We start from the raw sequence: 7,408 nt of genomic DNA, 5'->3' as shown, positions 1-7,408 counted from the left end.
AACTCTGATAGATAATTGTTCTGGCGCAATAAGTGTCAAACGATTGAATTTTCAAATTTGTATTTTTGAAAATAATAATTTTAAAAAATAGAACTCTGATAGACAATTGTTCTGACGCAATAAGCGTCAAACGATTGGATTTTCAAATTTGTATTTTTGGAAATAATAATTTAAAAAAATGGAACTTTAATAGACAATTGTTCTGACGCAATAAGTCAAACGATTGGATTTTCAAATTTGTATTTTTGAAAATAAAAATTTAAAAAAATAAAACTCTGATAGACAATTGTTCTGGTGCAGTAAGTGTCAAACGATTGGATTTTCAAATTTGTATTTTTGAAAATAATAATTTAAAAAAATGGAACTTTGACAGATAATTGTTCTATGCAAAAAGTGTTGTAATAAAAGAAAACACTTGGATATTTTCAATTCGCGCATATTCTTTGGAATTTTGCAATTTTTAAAAACGTGTAGATAATATTAATAGATTTTAATAGTCGAAACACGAGGAAACGAGAAAAGGTAGATCGGTGGAATTTATTTCAATTCGTTTAAAACGAAACTGGCTTTAAACCAGTAATGGTACAATAATTAGATTCGTTTTATTATTCCGATGCTTGAATAATCGGAGAACAATTCGTTTAATTCGTTGACGGGGACAGATGAATTATTCATCGTCATTTGACGGTATTGACGCGGTAAATTGGGAAATTTGGAAAAATCGGAAATAACTTTGCATGTCATAATTTCAACGGCTGAGTTCGCTCAGAGAGCTCGTCGTTAAAAATTTTCCAATTTGAAAAGTTGCTTGTTTCTATTAAATCGTCACAATCAATATTTTTCTCAAAAAAAAAAAAAAAAAAGAAGGAGAGTATTTTTTTACAGGGACAAACACAGTAAGAAGAAAACACTCTTTAAGCAATTTTCAATTACAAACATTAATTAATACGTTGGAATATTCTTCAAACAGCAAAGAAATTGAAAACCATCTTGGCCAAAGCCGGGAAAGATACGCGAAATGAAAATATATAATTGATCCTTGAAATAAATTCGTTTGGCTGTAGCGACCTCTACTTTGAAGAATTTAGATCAACGACATCTATGTTCATTAAATCATTCCATCGAGATGTGTATTTAACATAAACAATAGAATATTTAAAAATTGTTAGTAATTTCATTATCACCGTGGAAATATTTGCAGAAACTTACATGTACTGCAATTATCATGTTAATTATTCATTCGTTATTTAACTTTCATTATTTAATCTTCGTTATTTGTTATTTATTATTAGTAATTATATATTTTGTTATATATTTTTATATAAACTAAAATCAATTACGGAGTTATTATTTATTTGTAGTATTGTGATGTTAATTTATTTATCATCATAATTACTACATGGCCGTGGCAACGATTGCCATCCGTTTATTTTACTCGGCAGCACAAAATCGGCAAGATCGGAAAGTGCGACGTCGCGCTGCGTAGTTGGAGGACGGGATCGAAAGTCGGGAGTGAACACGACATTCCGCGTATCGCGCGTTATTATTAGCATTGGGAAGAAATTGCAGCGTACGTATCGGCCCGGTTATCGATGATCGGCGATTCACGACCTCGTGGAACGGTTCGCCAGCTTATCGGAAAGTAACGCGGCTCGACGAGTCTTTATACCGTGGCCCCGATTACGCCTTCTCGATCGCCTGCAGCCACCCCGTAAATATCGCCCGCCGATCTTAATAAACCAGAAGAACGGGGGAACCGTTGCCGGTTTTATCAATCGAACGACGCGGCCGGTGATTTGTGGACGCCGATACGACGAAATACGCGAGCCCCACGACGATTCATCGATTCATTTTTCCCGCCTCGTTGCCCGATAACGCGCGAATTTACGAACTCGCGTTCGAGCCTCCTTACGATCGTGCTGCTCCTTTTCGAAGCTGCAATATAACATCCACCGATTTTAAGGTAACCTGTTCTGCGGCTCGACGGAACGCAATTTTCTTTTTTTTTTTTTTTTCTTTTTGTTTTCATTATTCCTTTGATCGAGTATTAAAGGAAGAAAAATTAATACGAAATTTAGTATCGCTGCAAGCATTAAAGAAAGAAAAATTAATACCAAATTTAGTATCGCTGCAAGCATTAAAGAAAGAAAAATTAATACCAAATTTAGTATCGCTGCAAGCATTAAAGAAAGAAATATTAATACCAAATTTAGTATCGCTGATTTTTTTTTTTTTTTTGTTTCATTATCAAGCAATATTAAAGAAAGAAAAATTAATACCAAATTTAGTATCGCATCAAGCATTGAAGAAAGAAAAATTAATACCAAATTTAGTATCGCATCAAGCATTGAAGAAAGAAAAATTTTTATACCAAATTTAGTATCGCTGATTTTTTTTCTTTTGTTTCATTTTTCCTTTGATCAAGCATTGAAGAAAGAAAAATTTTTATACCAAATTTAGTATCGCTGATTTTTTTTCTTTTGTTTCATTTTTCCTTTGATCAAGCATTAAAGAAAGAAAAATTAATACCAAATTTAGTATCGCTGATTTAACGCCAATTTCAATAAAGTAAAATATTTGGGAGATAAGAATTTGGAAGAGAATAAAGCAGAATATTAGGAAGTTAGTGTTCCTTTAAACTAAGTATTAAAGAAGGAAAATTGATACTCAATACTATGAAATGTAGCATCATCTTTCATATCAATTCCAATGGTAAAAAGAATTTGGAGGAGAATGGAGTAGGATATTAGAAAGTTAGTCTCTATATTAGGTGTTATTTTTTTGAAATAAAAAAAAAAGAAAATAAATTTTGCGTGATCTTCAATTTTGAAACTACGGAGCCTAAGCAGAAATTTCTTTTTCGTTGCTAAATAGTATAAATATTAGAGGTAATGTCATAAGTAATGCCGTTTTCTTCAAATTTAATAAACATTGCCATCAGTGACAATAATTTAACTTATAAGAATATTAACAATATTAACATAACTTATAACAATATTAACATAACAATTAACAATATTAACAATATTAACATAACTTATAACAGTATCAACATAATAATTAGCAATATTATAACACAACCTATATTCTACTTAAATATATTGACATTTGTTATTAAATTGTATTATAAATTAAAACTGTATTAAAATTCTTTTTATTAACAATATTAACATAACTTATAACAATATCAACATAATAATTAGCAATATTATAACACAACCTATATTCTACTTAAATATATTGACATTTGTTATTAAATTGTATTATAAATTAAAACTGTATTAAAATTCTTTTTATTAACAATATTAACATAACTTATAAGAATATTGACATAACAATTAGCAATATTATAACACAACCTATATTCTACTTAAATAGTACTCTATATTGACATTTGATATTAAATTGTATTATAAATTAAAACTGTATTAAACTTCTTAAATGAAATAATATTTTGTACATTATCGACATTACTTATGACGTTACTTCGTCTAACTACAGTCTAACGTTTATTTTTGATATTTTAAAAACGATTATTAATCACTCGATTACGTGATGCCTGGTATCAATTTTAATCTAATTGCGTTCAAGTATGATATCTATCTTTGATGTTTTACAATCGATCACCTGATTACATAGCATCACAGAGAAGATTATCGAATTTTTCTTGAGCTTCTCTGCGTTTCGATTGGCCGCAATATGGTGACCGGCCCTCAGCGGCGCCAGCAGGCATTGATTTCACGCGTGGGCCAGGATGTCAGGATATCGATCGTTCCCTGCAACGTTTCTCGCCTTCTTCGTCGTGTTTCGATCCCTCCAAAACCACTTCTCCTTGCCGAGTGTTTCATCTACTCTCTATCGGTCGAATTTGGTTTGTAATTGATTGCGATCATGATCAATCGAAAAAGTTTGAATATGTTGGTTATAATTTTAATAATATTTATTTATTTATTTATTTATTTATTTATTTTTTTTTTTTTTTGTATACTAGACGAAGGATCTTGAAATTTAAGATTGCAGTGTACTGATCCTCTTACGAAGAGTTATCAGGAAATTAAAATTATTATCTTATGTGAGACACTTTGTATGCATTTGGTATATGTTACTTGGAGTTTCAAAGTGTTTCACTTTCGACTCATCGCGAATTTCTCAGCAAACTTTTGCTGCACACTATATTTTTGAATAAATGTAAAATTTAGAAAAAGAAAAAAATCGGAAAGAAAAGAAAATGTGAATAAAATAAAATATAAATGTAAAATAAAATTTAAAAAAAATCGGAAAGGAAAGAAAATGTGAATAAAATAAAATATAAATGTAAAATAAAATTTTAAAAAAATCGGAAAGGAAAGAAAATGTAAATAAAATAAAATATAAATGTAAAATAAAATTAAAAACAATCGGAAAGGAAAGAAAATGTGAATAAAATGAAATATAAATGTAAAATAAAATTTTAAAAAAATCGAAAAGGAAAGAAAATGTGAATAAAATAAAATATAAATGTAAAATAAAATTTAAAAGAAATCGGTAAGGAAAAAAAATGTGAATAGAATAAAATATAAATGTAAAATAAAATTTTAAAAAAAATCGGTAAGAAAAGAAACTGTGAATAAAATAAAATATAAATGTAAAGTAAAATTTTAAAAAAATCGGAAAGAAAAGAAAATATGAAAACACAGAAGTATAAAAAGACGAATCAAGGTAATCCATCATACATCAAAATAAGTAGATTATATTCGTTAAAAACGTGGATTTGGAAGCATATACGTTGACGCGGGAAACATTATTTTCAAATTGTTTTATCGCCTGTTCGACGTAACTTGTGGATCGAATGTTTTTTGGGGGAAATTTTCGCTGTTCTATCGGTTATTTCACGGTTGAAAATTTTGATCACTCGTGTATGGTACACGCGCGACGCGTATGGATATTTATTACGGTTGCCAGTGCGCGCGTGTTCGCCTCAACATTGCACTCGCCTCCGCTGTGTGAAACATTGATGGTGTATTAAATTTGCTCGTTGCCGGGGCGTGAAATATTTTATAAAACTCTGCATGCGAAAGTTAAACGTTGAAAACGGGTTTACAAGGGTGAAAAGACTGGAAAATTTCGCGATTGTTTCATATTTCCCGGGCACATTCACGGTTTATGCGAAATGGTATGCAACAACCGAATTTCCATTTTATTGATCGCACAGATCAGTATCTTTCAAAGATGTGTATCTCTTTCAAACTATAGCGATAGATAGATACACGCGTGTCCTGAAAATGCAATTCAACGATCGTGAAAAACGATTTTGCAGATCTGTTAATACCGCGCGACCTGCCGTTTGAAATGCCAGTTCAATAATCGCGACGATCGTAAATCTGAATGTTGCAAGTTTTCGAAATGCAATATGTAGGAATTACTCGTACATTTCTGTGCCAGGAAAGCAGCTAATAATTCAAGGGATAATATAAAATATTCAAAATTTGTTACAGTATTTATTATACCTGGTGTCGAAATTTCAGCTTAGCTCTTTTAATTTTGCTCGTAAATGAAATATCCGCAGTCAATCAGTAAGAATATATATATATTGACTTGTTGACTATATATTTATATATATTTGAATACAAAACTATACTTAGTATAGTATACTGCAGTTATATAGTAGGTTGATTTGACTATATATACAGAATGGTCAGACTTGAAAGACTTTTTTTAAATTTTTTATTATTTTATTATTTGGAAATATAATTCATGGAAGTATAAAACATATAATTAGTTAACCTGCAAAGAAAGAAATTAAAAAAGATTGAAAATGAATAAGTTATGACTTTTTCATACCTTTCAGTTTTTCAATGTAAACCACCCTGTATATATGTATATGTCTGAATACGAAATATCCAATCTGTTGATTACAACAATCTATTTTCTGCGCCAATTAAAAAAGAAGAGGATTATGAGATTTATTTAACATCTGTGACAAGAAAAGTCGGAGCAAATCCAACGGCGAGGCTTCGTTAGGTCACGTTCCACAGCCGCCATGTTGACGGAATGCGGTCGAGATTCCTGCATAAATTTTCGATCCTTCCACCGATTCGGTCACCGATGAAAATCGTAATTTTGACAAGACTGTCCTGAAAAACAAGTAGATTTATTCGAAATATTGGATCGATCGAGAAATGTGTGCCGAACTTTTGTCACGAGAAACGAAAGCTTTATCAGACAATATACTGACCATTTTCTTCGATCATCTTTGGCCAAATTACCGACTCAATGTTCAAAAAACGTTCTTACCTCTTTCGACGAAGAAAGAAAAGTTTTAAGAACGATTTGCAACCTGTCATGGTTCGAAGATTTCTTCACCATACATGTCAGATAATTTCTCATGAGCTTGCGCAGTGTTTTTTTTTTTTTCTTTTTCTTCTTTTCAAGAGACGGTACAGCAAAATGTTCCTTTTCTGATTTATCATTTTGAGATCGACGCCAGGCGAACAATTGTTAACGAAATTGTGCACTTTCTTCCTCTGAAACGAGTATCAGACTACGTAACGAATCTGAACGCGATTTAAAATGAAGTTAGAGAAAAGTTTGAGAAAAAAATGCAATTACTTTCCGGCCAACTCAATATATAACAACGCAAACAAATCATTGAAACAATCGAATACTTTACACATGTAAATCGTAGTACGTTTATTTAACTTTTGGCTAAGTATATCCAGAAGACATTGACATAGGAAATTTGCTATAATTTTACCAACTGTGACGACACAACAACGAAAATTGAAACATAAGAATCACGTGTGGAAAATAGTAGACCGTAAAGTTTAATTAAGACAGGAATTTAAGACTTCTCCTCTTGCATTTAACACAGTATACTTCTGCATCATTCGTAATTTCAAGCTGAACTTTTACGTTTCGTCCCAAGGAATCACCTGCTTTTGAATTTTAGAAAACTGAACTCAATGCTTACGACAAGACATCCATCAATCGATCGTTTCTATTTACGAGAATCAGTTTCAGAGACGCGAGTAGTCGAAGAAGCCCGCGTCATACACTCGCATGACTCTCGCATCGGTCAGATAACTGAAGAAAAGGGGGAAAAAATCGTTCCCAGGGAGTTAGTTCAATGTTATCTTTCAACTCGTAGTAACCGGTAATAACCAACAGAACGGTACAGAACGGGACGTAAATCGAGATTCACAATCTTGGCGTCGTGTCGTCATAGCCTCGTAATCTCGTTTGACACTTGACTCGCGTTAAACTCAACACCGAAATCGAAGGACGCGAATGATCCCTTTCTCTCGTTTCAGTCGATCGCCAAGAGGAATCCGCGATCGATTTCACGCTCAAGCGATACATCTGAATCGTCGTCAGAAAAGGAACGAAGATCGAAAGAAGAAACGGCCGAAAGGATATAAAAAGTGGAGGA

At 31.8% G+C, this 7,408-nt stretch overlaps 1 long non-coding RNA gene across 1 annotated transcript; it reads right to left on the bottom strand.

Annotated features, from left to right (window-relative positions):
* Positions 1–5,825: 5,825 nt before the first annotated feature.
* Positions 5,826–7,112, bottom strand: LOC122533531. The gene is made up of 3 exons (XR_006307731.1): positions 6,589–7,112; positions 6,215–6,503; positions 5,826–6,113 (listed from the first exon to the last, which is right to left on the bottom strand). It is a non-coding gene; the product is annotated as an uncharacterized LOC122533531 (long non-coding RNA).
* Between the last annotated feature and the right edge of the window lie 296 nt (positions 7,113–7,408).

This window comes from Frieseomelitta varia, unplaced genomic scaffold (genome assembly GCF_011392965.1).
Source record: "Frieseomelitta varia isolate USP_RPSP 00005682 unplaced genomic scaffold, Fvar_1.2 scaffold_535, whole genome shotgun sequence".
NCBI classification, from domain to species: Eukaryota; Metazoa; Arthropoda; class Insecta; order Hymenoptera; family Apidae; genus Frieseomelitta; species Frieseomelitta varia.
Note: the sequence above shows the minus strand (reverse complement) of the source record. Positions and strands in the feature narration are given on the sequence as shown.